The 17,287-nt window shown below is 41.6% G+C and overlaps 1 protein-coding gene across 1 annotated transcript in view; it reads left to right on the top strand.

The window, feature by feature from the left end:
- Positions 1–17,287, top strand: part of EXT1 (exostosin glycosyltransferase 1) — a 292,671-nt gene that overhangs the window by 138,133 nt on the left and 137,251 nt on the right. The window lies entirely within an intron of this gene.

A 17,287-nucleotide genomic window follows, 5' to 3' on the forward strand; every position in this document is an offset into this window, starting at 1 on the left:
GAGATAACCCAGGATTACACTGCCTATAAGTTACAGAAAGTGGCAGAATTGGAGCCCTTGTTCTCCAGGTATAATCCTCTGCGTGTACCCTCTCTTGTATGTGTTCTCACTTCATTTAAATCTGACTTGCAAGGAATTTTTGATCAATCTCAGCCAGGTCTGTAATTGCTAAATCATGATGTATGCACCCAGATCATGAAGAATTTCAACTAAACCACTCCTTTTTTTTTTTAACATCTCTATTGGAGTATAATTGCTTTACAACAGTGTGTTAGTTTCTGCTTTATAACAAAGTGAATCAGCTATACATATACATATATCCCCATGTCTCCTCCTTCTTGCATCTCCCTCCCACCCTCCCTATCCCACCCCTCTAGGTGGTCACAGAGCACCGAGCTGATCTCCCTGTGCTATGTGGCTGCTTCCCACTAGCTATCTATTTTACATTTGGTAGTGTAAATGCTACTCTCTCACTTCGTCCCAGCTTACCCTTCCCCCTTCCGTGTCCTCAAGTCCATTCTCTACGTCTGCGTCTTTATTCCTGTCCTGCCCCTAGGTTCTTCAGAACTATTTTTTGTTTGTTTGTTTTTAGATTCCATAAATATATGTTAGCATATGGTGTTTGTTTTTCTCTTTCTGACTTACTTCACTGTGTATGACAGTCTCTAGGTCCATCCACCTCACTACAAATAACTCAATTTCGTCTCTTTTAACCCACTCTTCCCCAAAGTGTGGTCCGTGGACCACACACCTTGAAATCATGTGGGGCCTTTGCTGAAATGCTGATTCCTGGGCCCTGCCTCCAACCAAGTGGATCCCAAGTTCTGAGGGTGGAGCCCAGGTATAAGCACTCTGGGAATTTCTGTTGTGCCCAAAATTTGAGAGCTCTGGGATACGACCTCTTTATAGCGCTGCAGTATAAAAAGGTCTTAGGGATAGGGATGGCTAAACCACTATGTCTGCAGGCAACTCGTATGTGAATTCTGCCTGAAGAACATCTGGCTCTATCTCCTCATTTGACACAAAAGGAAATTGTGGTTTGGGGGGTTTAAGTAATGGTTAAAATTCTCCTGGCTTGTTTGCAGTAAAGCAGAGACTAGGATCAGTTCTTCTTTCTCCACACTGTAGTTCGCTGCTTCCAGCCTTTTAAAAATCAGCTAATCAAGGAAACTTGGATCCATTTCAATCCTGTCAGTGACCCTACACTCCACATAAAAGATGAGTCCTGGGAGAACAACCGTTCTGATTCACACTCATTTGAATGTTGAAAAAAACTGAGCATTTCTTCAGAGTTCTCTGTAGGAGGTGGAAAGATTCAATAAGCTAGCTAAAAAGGTTTCCATCACACACACACACACACACACACACACACCCACACACACAGAGCCCCATACAGCCTGGGTCTGTCACAACATATGAAGGGTGGGAACTGGCAAGCATGCATAATTTAGGCAAGATTTTCATGGATTTTTCAGTATTTGCAGGTGATTTCTTAAACTATATATTAAAACACTTCCATAAAGATTAAGCTGGAATTTCACCGTGGGCTCAAAAGGAAGAGAATTGGTGTTTCTGGGATTCATGTGCATATTTTAACATGAGGCATTTCACTTTTTTTTTTTTTGCGGTACGCAGGCCTCTCGCTATTGTGGCCTCTGCCGTTGCGGAGCACAGGCTCCGGATGCGCAGGCTCAGCGGCCATGGCTCACGGGCCCAGCCGCTCCGCGGCATGTGGGATCCTCCCGGACTGGGACACGAACCCGTGTCCCCTGCATCGGCAGGCGGACTCTCAACCACTGCGCCACCAGGGAAGCCCGCATTTCACTTTATGTCATGAGGAAGGTCTCACACGATGGCTGACATTTTGAGTTTGTAGGACTGAACACACCGATTGCCAGACAATTCTGGACGAACAAAAGGTGGAAGAGATTGCTTTGGAAAACTGTTCAATTCAGTTAAGAAACATCCCTGAGTAAAATTTACTTGTTTATTATTTATGAGTTCTCATAGAATAGTGCGAAAGATACTTCTTGGTTGGGGGTCCGTGGGGAGGAGACAAAATCCTGCTTGTTGGCAACAAAATCCTGCTTGTTTGCATTTTACTTTGGAGCCCAAATCGTGGGGCTTCTCCTAGAAGGCTTGGACCCTGCTCCAAGGCCTTCCGTAGTAAATGTGGCTGCTTTGTTTTGTTTCCTAATTGTTTCATTTGTAAGAGTCGTATCTGCTGGAGAAAGATGGTAAACATTTTTGTACCAGGTCTGCTTTTTGCATTTTGCTTCTTTCTTTATACGCCATCATGGCATAGAACCTATTTTTGCTTAATAGTTTTGGGCACGAGAAGGAGTACATACTTATTCTTTCCACATAATATTATGGAGCACCTTCTGTGCTCCATATTATAATGACGCTCCATCCAGATTACTGAACACAGCTGTATACGGTAGGTAGTGTATAGTCAAATATTTATTGCTTTACATAAAGCAGAACGGGTAGTGTTTAATTAAGAGCATGTGCTTTGGGATGAGGCAGGTTGCATTTGAACCCCAGCAATGATGCTTGTTGCTCCTTGTATCATCTTGGGGAGGTTGCTTACCACCACTCTGCCTTAGTTCACTCTTCTGAGTTAATAGTAACTCTCAGTGATGTTTTGAAGATTAAATAGCAGACTGCATGAGTAGGCGCTCAGTAACTGACAAGTGCAATGGCTGTTGTTGTTATTATAATTAGCAAGAACCATAACAATAGTAGTCAGTCCGTTATTGAATTATCTAAGTGTTCATCCTACTTGACTTTTGAACTTTGGCAGGAACATCTAGGCATAATTTCTGGGTTAGGCTCCCCCCCCCCCGCCGCCCCAAATTAGGTTTCTTCAGTTCCTATCTGTATTTTATGATGTTTCCATTTTGATCATATTACCCCAAGTTAACCACGTTGAAATTTTAAGCATGGAAGCCTGAAGAGGTCTCCTTTTCTGAAAGGGTCCTTTTTTGTTTGTTTGTTTTTAATTTAATAACTGATGTTTCTTAAGTTTTTGGTCTGAGGAAAGGGCAGCATTTCCTTGGCTGTTGGCCCAAAGACGTAACAATAGGAGCTGGTCCCTGAACAGAAATGTGGAGTTTGTGAGTGAAGAGTTGGTCACTCAGACAGCCCTCCTCCCTCAGACATTCAGGTGCATTCTGGGAAAGTTAACTGAATTCAAAACACTCACCTTGGCAGGGTCACCTTTAAGTGCCAAGCACAAAACTGTAATGAGCTTCCTTTCTCATAATTCTTCTTTTCATGATTTTTCTCAGCTGGTTTCTTCAAAGGATTATTTCTAAAGACCTTTATGGTGTGTTATGATTTAATCAGATGTAGCTCGAATTTCCCAAGATGTGTTAATTATCATCGCCACACAAGTGCAACAGAGGAAGCAAAATGTTTTTCATCTGGGCAGGTTGAGGGTTTGTTTAAAATGTACTTAGGGCCATTAGGATGAAATCAAAATGTAGTGCACGGTAATTATGCATGAAATAAAAGATTACCTGCTGTTTAAGTAGCCAGTTTCCTGATAATATTGCAATAAAGTCTTGAGAGAAAATTGGTTTCCCAATAGCAGTAGAACACCTTATTTAAGGGGACAAAGTGAACTGTATTAGGTTCAAAAATGAAAAAGAGTTAAGGAAAAGAAAAATAGATTTTATCATTAAAATTATCAGTGGATATTATCCTCAGTCTTAAAGAAAAGTTACTGTTTTAGTCTTTCCCTTGATCCAAATAGAGGATGATTTGTTTGTGTTTAAATAGCAATGGAGTTGGTATATTTCAGATTTGATTAAATACAGAAAAGAATAAATGTCTTATGTAAGAAGGGAAAGGCATATGTTAGCCTTAGTATATGAGAGTAGTCAAAAGCCTGACTTCAGAAATCAGACAGATGCCAAAGTTGAAATACAGTCCGCATACTTACTAGCTGCATGGCTTCTGCCATGTTACTTCACTTCTCTGACCCTCAGTTTCTTTATCGGCAAAATGAGGCTGTTAATATAATACACCTTGTGGTAAAGATTAAATGAGATAATGTAAGTAAAGCCCTTAGCGAGACATGTTTATTGTATAATAGTGGTAAATCAACATTAGATGTCATTATCATGTCAGTTGGGGCTATGACTGATTGAAAATAGTCTGAATAGCAAGGGGAAAATTTTTGAACTTTGGAATTCTGAACACATGTAGTATATATAAGGTAGAAATCTCATTCCATGTTGGAATTGGATGCTGCTTTGTGGAACTATGATGGTGAGGATGATATGAAGTTGACAAATGTGCTGATGTGGAGAATTCTCAGCGTCACCCACTGGATCATTACTTTTTACCTTTTGGAGAGAATTAATATGAAATAGACCTGTTCATGACGATTTGGCTAGCAAAATAGGTGATTTCTGCGAAGATTTTCCTGCCACAGACCTGTCCTTGGGGAAAAAGAAATAATTTTCTTGGTTATTCCTCCAGTAGGAAATTTGGACATTGCCCTTTTTGTTCATGGTTGAAGAAGTTTCTAGTTACTCCGTATATCTGAACTATCTGTGTGAACAGTTAACACATACTGAGGATTAAAAATTAACTAGTTACAGAAAATCCTTTTTTTTTTTTTAATTCTAATAAAGTAACTTCTTTTGGGGTATTAGAGAAAATGTTCAAGAGATTCACTAATATTTATTGTGGTTTTTTTTTTTTTGGTTGTGTTTTTTTTGCGGTACGCGGGCCTCTCACTGTTGTGGCCTCTCCCGTTGCGGAGCACAGGCTCCGGACGCGCAGGCTCAGCGGCCATGGCTCACGGGCCCAGCCACTCCGCGGCATGTGGGATCTTCCCGGACCGGCGCACAAACCCGTGTCCCCTGCATCGGCAGGCGGACTCTCAACCACTGCGCCACCAGGGAAGCCCTGATTCATATTTATTGATCCAGTTACATAGCTGGCAATGTGGTAGCGCTTTCACAGTTTCTATCAAACTTAAGAATAACTGGAAGGGAAGAGGAAGAAAAAGATTCTTGCTCCGTATGTATTAGAAAACTATCCTTTAAGTTCCAAAGGTTGTATGTGGGCTTCTGAATTGCATGATTATCGATCTGCAAGACCTTGAGACTATTTATGTAACCAGAGGCTTCTGACCCCAAAATGCCAGCATCATTTTTGGTGGTCTTTAGAGCGAATGTCCCCTTGTTTTTCATGTATCCATTAAAGAACTGAATGGAGATATTTAGTGCTCTTCTGCCGAGGGAGTCCTCAAATTGGCCTCTCCATTTGGTTCCAGGTTGTTAATTGAACAGTAGCAATCAGCCTGCATGATCTTTAATGTTCTGACGCTGCTGACTGATGCCTAGGACATCAGACATTAGGTAATGCACTACGAAATCATTCTGTACTCAAGACTGAAGAAAGCAACACATCACTTGGACCGTGTTTTTTCTTTATCCTCAAGGTCCAGAGGATGTGCCTGTTGATCTTTCCGTGGTCTAGTTAACTGTCAAACACCCCATATCTCAAGCCCGACGTGAAGGGTACTGAGAGTTAGTTAGCGTGAAATCATTTATTTTTGGTTCTTCCTTTTGCTTCATTTGTTTATCCAACAAATACTTATTAAATGTCCACTATGTGCCAGGAGACATTCTCCTAGGCACCTGGAATGTACCAGTGAGTAAAACCAAGATTTCTATTTGTGTGAAATTCACACCCTGCCTGAATGGAGGGGTTTGGGATTCTTTAAGGAGTCCTTTGCCTCCTTTCATTACATTTGGAAAGAAGAATTAAATCAGAAGGCAAAGTACAAATCCTGTTTTGGTGAACTAACATCTATTCCCTTACCCTCTACCCCCTGCCCCCCAAACTACCACACATACACACCTTTCTGGGAGGAGGAAAGGAAAGCAAGATAGAATTTGTTGTACAGGGCAGTGTTTGTTATGATCATACTAAAGGTCTGTATAACTCAGTCTCCCAGTCTTAGTAATTGGCATTTTATAGAATCAGCTTTGACTATCTCCTTGTTGCCCCACTGGACAGTTCTTCAACTTTCTTGGCACCAAATGTTCTGCCTTCTCCAAGAATGTATGATTACGGTCGTTATTTTTTTCTTTCTTTTTCACGTACAGTACTTTAGAAGCCAGTGTGATAGCTGTCCTTAGGGGATCCTTATAAAAACTTAGCAGACAAGAATTATAAGCACTTCATTGGAATTCTACTAATTCTGGATTCCTGATCAACTGGGAGGGTTGTCTAGATGGAAGCTTATCTTTGCTTTACATTGCTATCTTCAAAGATAATGTACATTAAAAGGATAGAGGGGAAATATTTAAAGTATATAAGTAAACAAATGGTAAAGAGCACTTGAATTCCCCACAGCAGGTTCTTTGAGCATGAACAGTGGTTTGTACTTAAAATTAATATTCCATGTTTAATAGCTTTCACCAGCTTTAATCAGCATAACCATTTCGTCAAAATTATTGAGACTTTCATCGAATGAACCTGACTTCGCAGGGGTGGGGAGGGGAGACGGGTTGCATATAATAAAATGAATTTATATTTGGGGGTAAACAGCCACACACCTCGTACTCTTGGGAATAAAGTAGTTAGCAGTGGCTAAATTTGATTCGCCACATTCACAGAAGCAACACAAGCAGTTTCTGCTTTTCATAGCATAGATTACTAGAAAGAAGCGTATTCCAAGTGGATAATGGCTTAGTATAGCCACTGTGTGGCCTGCAGTACCTTCTTCTACCAGGAGGTGGTAGTTCTTTCAATTCAGGAAGCTGATCCTCTGACCAAGATTACCTGGTAATTGATTGAGGGAGAAAGAAGTGACCAAAACTGACAAATAAGGACTTTGACGTGACACTATATAAATGGACAGACTTCGAGGCAACGGAAAGAAGGAAATGATTACCTTGCTAGCTTTTTTCCCCTCTGCGCTGATCATTCCTAATGAATACCTGAGATCTTGCCAAGACAGATTTTCCTAACTTCTGGATGATAGTGGGAAATTCGTAGTTCACACAAAGAGTTAGGAGATTGATCGCTAAGACCCCTTTAAGGCTGAGGTAGCAGCTCAGCCTACCACGTCAAGGTACTAGTCCAGTTACATCTTGCTGTAGGGAACCTGCAGCTTCTCTTGGATACACTCCTGAGAAAGTTCTAGCCATCCTTCGGGTGCAAGACTGACGCTTATTTTCTGCAACAGTATTTGTTCCCAACAGAAGATTGCTGAAGAATCTCTTTATATGGGATATTTTGCAATAAGTGCATGTAGGTTGCATGTTTGCAAGTAGCATCCAGTTTGAAAAACTCATTTTAAAAGCTTTTAGGAATTCACAGGTGTAGACTCGTAACATGTCAACTCATCTCATAATGATTCTTTTGGTACATCCAGATTTCTCTATGCTGGGTTTGCTTAAATTCACTATAAATCTTAATTGCGAAGCACATTGAAGTCAGTGATTAATATCAAAGATAACTATTTATCCTCAGGCCTGTATGCTAGGATTTTTTTTTTTCCCCCTCAACTCCATATGCTCCTTCCTTGACATCTGCTTCAAAATCAAGAAATGCTTTGGACAAGTAAACGCCCTGAAATTTGGTCAAAATTAGAGTGTCTTCAGTACCACAGAAAAGACACTTCCCCATTAAAAAAAAAAAGTTTGTGAGTGTCAGGCAGAGTCTTGCACCTTTTTTTGGTTTTTCTCACTGCTAGAATCACCAGGGCCAGGGCGGAGCATAGAACATCCCCGGCAGATTTCACCACTGTGGAATTCTTCTTCATTATTATTTGAAAAAGCAAAGAATTCGTTGCAGCCCTTTGGTGCACTAACACTTGCATAGTTTGCCCCAGGCCTCTCATAAGCAGCAGTATCTAAAATTAAATGTCTAATTTCACTGCTTCGACATCCTTTGTTGGCGCGGCATCTGGGATGCCCATTATCACTTCTCCAAGATGGCCGCCTCGGGCAGTCCATTCAGTCGAAATAAAATTGTAATTAAACGATTTTAGTTTTACACACCTGCCTTCTCATTTTTCTCCAGTTATTATGCATGGTGAAAACTCCTCACCGCACAGATGCACATACTCAAGATGGTGTACGAAAGACACAGAACCGTTTCCTAAGATTCACTCTTTCATCTCGTTTCCTTTTCTATCTCACGTCAGTTGAGTACCTCTAAGATGAGACGGTGATGGTGGTCAGTAATTTGTGTTGGGTCTAGGTGAGTAAAAGCCGGAAGAGTCCATTAGGTTTGGAGCTTTTTGTAAGTTTTTGAAGAAAGTAAAGACGTAGTGAGGGTAAAATGTTTGTGGGTGCGTTTAGATTATTTGTACAAAATAGCTTTAAGTTTTACCATGAAAAATGCCAGTTTTATTCAATTTGCAAATTAATCCATAAGTTACGTTTTGTATTTTATCAGGTATTTATTATGTGTACTCATTGTGCTAAATGTAGTCTTCTATCGAACGGACTGGTCCTAACAACCCTGTGAGGTCAGGTGGAAGCTTTGAGAGGTTAAGTAATCTAACCATGGTTATAGAGAAAGTAAGTAGTGAAACTGGGCTTCTGGGGCAGAGGTGGGAGAGGAACTGAGACATTCAGGCTTCTCAGTGTGGTTCCTAACCTCTAACACCAGCCTCCGGGGCCTGATGCAGGGTGGTCTGGACAACTGTATTATGAAGAAACATTGTGATTCATCCATTATGAGCTTGGGCTCTGGAATCAGACACATAGGAGTTCAACCTCATTCTTTCCCTTGCTCTCTATGACCTCTAGCATCTCACCTGTGAAATGGAGAGGAACAATCTTTGCCACAAGGGTGGTTGGAAGTTTAAGGAAGATAATGCAAGGTGTTTAAGCAGCATCGCATCCACAGGTGATGGTGATGACAGCCGTGAAGATGTGAGGACGGTGTAGGTAACTGCCTCCCAAAAGCACAGAGGATGCAACATCTTTATTGGGGGGAGCCTAAAGCAGAGCGGAGTGATGGATGCTCCATGCCCGAAGCCGTGATGGGTAGAGGCGAGGCCAGGGAAGGAGGCAGGAGCCCAGGCAGGCTTGTGTACAGGCACCAGATTTCTGTGTCTCCTCCAGGAAAAGGGCCTGCCCCCTGATGGCTTTCCCCAGTGAGAGCAACTTTCCCAGGCATGAGCCCCTCTTCAGCCATCATGCCCTCACTCCAGGCACAATCGTTTCCCGAGTGCAAAGAGGTGCTAGTTGGAGGAGGTGTCAAACATTAGATGTCCTCAGCATTCACCTGGGGCCTTGTGGCTGATAGGCCGCAGCTGAGAGTATAGTTAGAACTAGACCCTTGGATAAAAGGCAGTAATGGGGGAACAAAAGACTTCAGATGAACTCATCCTGTTCCTAGTTCTTGGTGGCTTCAGAGAAGAGACTTCCACGTGGACTAAAATGAGGATGTTTAATAGAGAAGCCAGAGATAGTAAGTGCAAGACTTGTGGAGGGAAATGAATGGTGTATTTAGGAAAAAAAGTGGATCTTTGGATCTATTTTTAACTGAATAATTTAAACTCCAGTAAATTACTTATTTTTGACTGGTCAAATTTTTGGTCAAATTTTTTTGACTGGTCAAAAAGGGGTTCAGTTCTACTTGCAGGGACTAAAGCTGGAGCCTGTAGGTACATAGTTAAATGCTCAGTGAATATTTGCTGACCAATGAACTCGAAGATTATTGTGTTGCTCTGATATATTATTTTTAGAGTTTATTTTTATTGTTTTAATTTGGAAAGCAGGTAAGCAGTCTGATAATTATATTAGAATTACTGATTTAAATACAAGGAAATATGAGTGTTAGTCCAGATTTGATTCAGAAACTATTTTGATGACCGAGTTTTGTTTTGGCTTATGTGGATTCGGTATCGATGTTTCTCCACTATCTAACTCTTGGGGATGATGGGCAGTGATCTGTGTTTTTTGTTTGTTTTTTAAATTTTTTTGCTGTACGCGGGCCTCTCACTGTTGTTGCCTCTCTCGTTGCGGAGCACAGGCTCCGGACGCGCAGGCTCAGCGGCCATGGCTCACGGGCCCAGCCGCTCCGCGGCATGTGGGATCCTCCCGGACCAGAGCACGAACCCGTGTCCCCTGCATCGGCAGGCGGACTCCCAACCACTGCACCACCAGGGAAGCCCAGTAATCTGTGTTTAATTCAAGTGTGAGACACACACTTGACACAGGTTTGGTTCCTTTTGGAAGTCAGGTTCTTTGTAGGAGGTTTAGGGTCATGTAGAGAACTGTGAAGACATCTCTCTGTATTTCATTTCCTGAGCCCTATCCACACACCCCAGTACTGCTTCTCACTTTCCTCCACTCCTTCTCCTGCGTACTTGAAAATCTGGATGTGTTCCTGTGAGCCTGGGCTATTGCTCACAAAGAACTTTTCACTTGAGAAAAGGCTTGAGGGATGCCTCCCCTCTGCTTTAACTTAGTCCCCATTTTAATGTCTCTAAACTTTTGAATATGAAATGCATCTATTAAGAAACTTGTTACCAGGAACTCTTGAGGTAGTGGTCGGTTTTGTTAAAGGAATTAACAAAATTCCTTCGCCTGCTCTCCAAAATCACCACTGAGCTCCACATTTACTAGTTCTTATTTTTAGAATGAGCTGACTGTAATAGTCGGTTAAGATAAGATCATTTCAGTATCTAAAGGCGTTATTCTAAGGAAGCCCATTTCAACAGAAACACAGTTAAGTATCTTGAACTGCACAGTTATGCTTTTGATGTTGAGCTGGAAATGAGTATTTTTATCTTCTTTAAAGACTGGGCAAAGGAGAAGGAAAAGAATGGACTTTTTTCACTCCCTCCACCCCATAATCTCCATTAAAAATTTTAAAAAGAAGTACAGATATTCTCACATTTGCTGAAATTCTGTAGTGCGCCATTAAAATGTCTGTGAGTATATAAGCAAAACAGGGCTTTGCTGTCTTAAAGACTTACCTGGGAGGACCTTGAGGAATCTGCATTTCTGTAACACCCTCACCCCTCATTCCTAAACACACATGCACATACCTGTCTAGGTCAAGTCCCCCATCCTTTGCAGATAAGAGTAGGACCCTGCAGGCACAATTTTACAGTAAGACACAGTCCTGATTAAGACATTGCGTGGCGGCTGTTAAGAATTGTCCCCTTTACCCTTTCAGTAAAAGTCTGGATTTTTCATTCCACAACTTTGGTAATGGTCCATACCAGAGTCACAGATTGGTAAGAGTGAACCGGATCCCTCATCTCCTGGGGGAGGAAACTAAAGCCAAGTGAGTGGAAGTGACTTCCGCAGGGCAGGGCCAAGCTTGTGCCAAGGGTACTTCGTTTCCCATTTCAAGGTTCAAGGTCTGTCTACCATGTGAGGCCCCTGCAGGGAAAGGCCTGCAGCTGAGGAAGAGCAGCCTTTCTCTTCTGGGCAGGGGGCAGGGGGCAGCGCGAACTCATTGTCATTGAAGGAGTTACTGGCTTTTTATCAGGAGGCCCTGGCGTCGATTTAATTTAGTGCCACTATGTTGTTGGTTGAAGAGTTTGTAATTTTTTCAGAAGTAATGGATTTAACCAGTTCCTCCGCTTTCATCCTGGCATCTTAGCAGTAATGAGGTGATGCAGAATACTCTTAAGACATGCACGCCTGGGATCTTCTGCTTTTCGTACTCTGTACTCTGGGTCTAAGTCTTTGTGACTGTTAACACAGTGTTGTCACCGAGACACAAAGCAGGGAGAACTGCTTTTCCAGAACTGTCAGGTGGTTGAAAGTTAAAACGCAAATTATGACTATGTTGTTACAGCCTGGGAAAAGGGAAACAGCATGCTTCAAACTTGCCACTTCCTTCGCCGGGGTGGAAATTGTGTTGGTTGTAGGGTTAAATTTGGCCAACAGTTTCCGATTCTCAGCCAATGGTGCCCACCCCAGGGAGGCAGGTATTGTGAGCCAGCTCTTCCGTGTATTTCTGCCCCCGACCGTCTTCTTTCTCTCTTCTCTTTCTCTGTATACGTGTATATTGATGCCCATTGGTAAGGAACCCTAGCTTGGAATGCAGTTGCCTCCCACTTTAGAATCTGAAGGTGAGAAAGCAAAGGTAACCCTTTTCTCTGTCTTAAAATACTTTCTTGCAATCCCTTGTGCCCGCTCACGGGATGGTAGTTGGGGTCTTTCAGCAGTAGTAAGGAAATACTATTTTCACTCTCTGTTTTGCTATTTAAAAAAATCCATGCTTGTCATTTTGGGACCTTTTTCTGTAGCATCATTATCTATTAATAACCACACTTAAAAGAGATGCAGGGGGGTTCAGATTATCTGTAAACAGCAGATATTCTAACATTATCATGATGTGCTTCTGAATTAGCAGCGGTATGCTATTGGTAGCACATTTGTTTTCAGTAGTTCCCAGATGCAGGGAGTGTGCAGAATGGTGATGGAGCTTTGAATTATAACCCCGATGAGCACTGTGGTGGGGTTTAAAGTAAGGCTGCAGATTCAGTCCTGCGTTTGACCCTCTGGTCTATTCATTGTCTGTGTCATTTGGCGAGGATGGATATCAATCTCCCTAACAGGAAGTCCAGTTCATTCTGTGGCTCAGGCATGTTCTAGGATTCTAGGTACTTTACATTTTTCCATGTTACCATCTCAGCACACCTGTTTTGGTCACAAGCTGATTCTCATCAGGACGTGGCAACTTCTGGAAGTTTCCTCCTTGGTTCTCCTCTTAGGAGCAAGGAGACCATTCCGGGAGCCCCTTAAAAGACTTCCGTCACTGGAGAGCAGAAGAGCAGTGTCGTGACAGGCTAACCCAGCCGTGAGCCATCCTCTGAGGGGAATCAGAGCTGGAGCTGATTAGTCTCCCCCAAAACAAATGGCCTGGGGATAAGAGTAGACACACAGTGGGAATTCTTCTAGAAAGGAGGATGGAGGCCCGAAATGGATGTTGGGGTGATAATGAAGATGCCAACCTCAGCCTCACTTTCCTCAGTTGTAAAATGAGGACAACAGTGGTTCTTAATGGGATGATTATGAGACTCAAATGAGTTAATACTATAAAGCACCTAAGAGAGGTCCAGTCACAAAATAAACATACAATGAGTGGTAGCTGTTATTATTACAATAATGAAAGCATTACAGTCCATCAGTGTTGTAATACATGTTGAATTAAAAAATGGTGATAAACCAGTGCAGGGAATGACCCCCTACGTGGCTGCATAACGAGCTACAGTCTGAACTGGAAGCAAAGACATCCTTCATCTGCATCGTTTGGGGCTGGTCATTTGTCACATTGAGCCGTGAGCGTTCGGGGCTTTCAGGATCCATTGTCACCAGACGTATGGGCCACCGGATGGATTTCAGCCAGGAGGAGCTAGAGAGAGCAGGCAGCTGGGAACCCAGGGCAGTGATTAGGTTGTAAGTTTTTTGGGGGTTCACAGCACTGGAAAACACCTTTCACAGAATCATGGGAGCAGAATGACCATTTCTCCCCATAATCTGGGGACCCGGGCCCAGTTTTGCTAGTTGGACGGTTTTATGATGGTGGAGTAAAGCAGCAGTACATATATTTGTAGAGCTGGGCTAAGTGACAGCTGTAGGGCCAGCTGGGTTACAACTCAGTATAAGATCATAGTCTACAAATCCTTGGATGTCCTGGGAAACAAGAAGGAATTGTTATTTGGGACACAGTGGGAAAAGTGAGTGACAAGAAGAAAGGCAAATTAATTAAAATACACACATCCTTGCCAGAATTAAAAGCGATTACATCCTTGGTTTTCTAACTGTGTTATTCAGTCATTTACTAAATATGGCTTGTGATATGTCAGCTGAGGGATAACCTTTATATTACTGTAAAATTGATGAACCTCTTTGGTGCAGACAGATCTGTCTTTGGTGGCTTACCTCATTTCAGCCAATGCAGAATTTTTTTAAAGATTGATTTATTTTCTTTATTTTTGGCTGCGTTGGGTCTTAGTTGGAGCACGTGGGGTCTTTCGTTGTGACGTGCAGGCTCCAGGCACGTGGGCTCTGTAGTTGTGGCCCGCGGGTTCCTAGAGCATGTGGGCTCCATCGTTTGCGGCACGTGGGCTCTAGTTGAGGCGCACAAACTTAGTAGTTGTGGCGTGCAGGCTTAGTTACCCACGGCAGGTGGGACCTTAGTTCCCTGACCAGGGATCGAACCCGCGTCCCCTGTGTTGTAAGGCGGACTCTTTACCGCTGGACCACCAAGGAAGATCTCAGCCAATGCAGAATTGAAATGAGGGAAAAGGATCCTGAGGCTTTATTGTACAGCATCTTCTCACCCACATTTTTTTTGCGTTGGCTTTGTTTTCCTGATAAATTATAAATTCCTTTAAGGAACTGTGTCAACCTCATCTTCTATCCTTACTCTTTAGCGGAGTATCTGGAATGAAGTACTTATTCTGTAAATGTTTGCTGATTAGGTGCTGCAGGTGTGAACCAACTATATTGTAAAGGTAATATGACACTAATTTTGTATTCAAATAACATTTTCGTATCTCGTATTTTATAATCTATACAACTAATGCTCGTGCTACTTCACCAAGACCAAATGTGGTGATGGGTATTTTTTTTTCAAAGCGTTATTTAAGATTGACTTAGGGGGGATATTTGTTCTAGGATGGTTACCAAATACACTCCATCGGAAGCCACTACGAGTCCCACTTTTATGAGTTCTAATAATTAAACTAATAATTTCTGATATTGATTTAATTTACTCTTATCTTAGATAAGGTCCAAACCATCTAGATCAGGGGTCAGCAAACTTTTTTCTTTAATAAGCCACGTAGTAAATATGTTTGGTCTTGTGGGCCAAATGTTTTCTGTCATAACTGTTTCAATTCTGCCCTTGCTGCATGAAAATGGCCACCGATAATACTTAAACGAAGGAGCATGGCTGTGTTCCAATAAAACTATTTCTGAACAGTGAAATCTGAATTTTGTATATTCTCCTTCTTTTGATTTTTGTTTCCCCCAAGCATTTAAAAATCGTGAAAATCATTCTTAGCTTGCAGGCTGTTCCAAGACAGGCGCTGGGCTGTAATTGGGAGATCTCTGATGTAGACCCTAGTCATCTACTAAGTGCACTGTCAGCAGAGGAAGTGGTCTATATAAAGAGCATAATTGAAAGAAATCAGGAGTAGGCAGAAGAATGGCTTGCGGGTTGCCATTTGCACATGTCTCTTACAGTCATCATTCCACGGGTTTTTGCTGCATGTCTTTTTTCCATAGGCAGTAGGTATCCCCCATGAGGGCAGAGCCCTGGCCCATTCTTCTCTGTATTCCAAGGGTCTAGTGCCTATGAATGAATGAACAAAAGAATCAATCCAACGTACATGTCACAGTAGGTGCTAGGTTACTGAATCACAAAGGATGAAATTTCTTTTGAGAAAAACACAGAAACCAGAGGCCCACGGCACTGTTATCAGTTTGCCTACAGACACTAAACATTTTAAATTGGCTTTGTGTAACATATGGAAGAGTGACTGTGAGGGAGGGCTGTGTAAGGAGGGAAACATGCAAATCATTTTAGAAAGATTTCCATTCCTGTGGACTCGCGGTTGCCAAGGCATTGCGGTTCTTCCCTTAAAACGATCGGTCATTAATGATACTCTAAAATGTTACCTCTTCTGCTTTTCGCCTTTACAGAGGGACTGCTTAACCCTCAGGAAGGGTTTCCATAGGGAAATAATTTCAAATAAGATTAGATTTTTTAAACTAGGGGTCATCTTTTTATGTGTACTGATACTATTATTTCTGATGTTGATTTAATTGACCCTTAATTAAGGTCTAAAGTTCGATTTCTCCCCCAAAATACAATTGCCCCCTTTGTTTAAAAGTTAAAAAAAACCCACATCTTTTCATCTTCCATTTTTGTTTCTCCATGGATACAGTGGAAAGAGCCAGTAAAACTCTCCTATTAAACATATGAGAAAGGCTATGCTCCTGTCTGGTTAAAAGCTCTGGGATGGTTTCTACTAAAACAGTCAAGGTGAATTTGTATGTTATCTTTGAGCACAATTCATAGGCCATCCATTTAATGTTCCAATATACTGATTTGTTGTTGTTGTTGTTGTTGTTGCCTTTTTCCGTGTCTGTCTTTTCAAACCATTTCCTAACTCCAGTGTGCTCATCCCTGGTTCTATCAGGTTAAGCTGATGTAAGCTTCAAAGGGACAATTCAGGCTTGAGACGTGCTGCTGGCACCAGCCAGTTTTGTTCCTATTGTGGCCACTTGCGTTTAGCTGTTGTGTTGTGATGTTTTGACACAGTGAAGGCTCATTGAGACAGGAGCTTAAATAAACAGGAATTGGACTCATACCCCCCTTTCTGGGAAAAATGGGAACAGCAGGCATTATCTGATGTAATTAAAGTGTATTGAACCCTGAACAAAGTCCTTGGTGTAAATCCCCATTTGGCCTTTTACAACCAGTGGGCTTAGAACCAGGGATGTGAATGACCTGCTGGTTGGAAGGTCTGTGGCCTCTCCAAGGACATGTAGAGTGTATGGCGAGCCTATTAGAGATTTCCTTGGTAGTAATTTTAGAAAGATACTTAGGTGCCATCTGGTCTCCCTTCCCTGAACCCCAGTTACCTTGTCTACAAAATGGACATAATTTTATTTCCCATTGGGATTGTGATGTTGGTTGGACTTAAAGACGTATTTTAAGTACAGTACTTAACACAGTTTCTCAGATCAGCAGATCCTCAAGAATAAGTGACTGTTACTGCTACTTCTTCTCTTTTCTAAAATCCCCCCAAAGTCTTAATTAGTAAAGAATTCTTTCTTACCAGGTTGAAATCTTTACCATATAACCTAGCATGAATTTTATATTATTGGGCACTTTCTATGGTGTTATTACTTATGTATAAAATAGTTTAATCTCAATCCATTTATTTTGTAATTTTTTTCACAAATGACTCATAAGCAAGCCCAAGAGAATAATTTCCAAATATTCAGGTTTTTCTACCTTGATAATTCTGTCATTCATATATATATATATATATATAGTGCATATATACCAAGTATATATATGTATGTATATATATATGTATAAAATACATATACAATTAAAAAAAAACAGGTACTGACATTAGATTTACCCTCAAGTTATAAATATGTCAGCTGTCTCTTTGGGTCACTGTGATTTTTCAGGTGCTCTCAAATATTTCTAAAGCTATAAGTGTGTAGACTTATGATGGATCTGCTGACTTCAAATGGATATTTGTTATTCAACCTAAATATTGTTCAACCAGGCCCGACTAACTTCTCTT

This window comes from Grampus griseus, assembly GCF_964374135.1.
Source record: "Grampus griseus genome assembly, chromosome: 17".
Taxonomy (NCBI): Eukaryota; Metazoa; Chordata; class Mammalia; order Artiodactyla; family Delphinidae; genus Grampus; species Grampus griseus.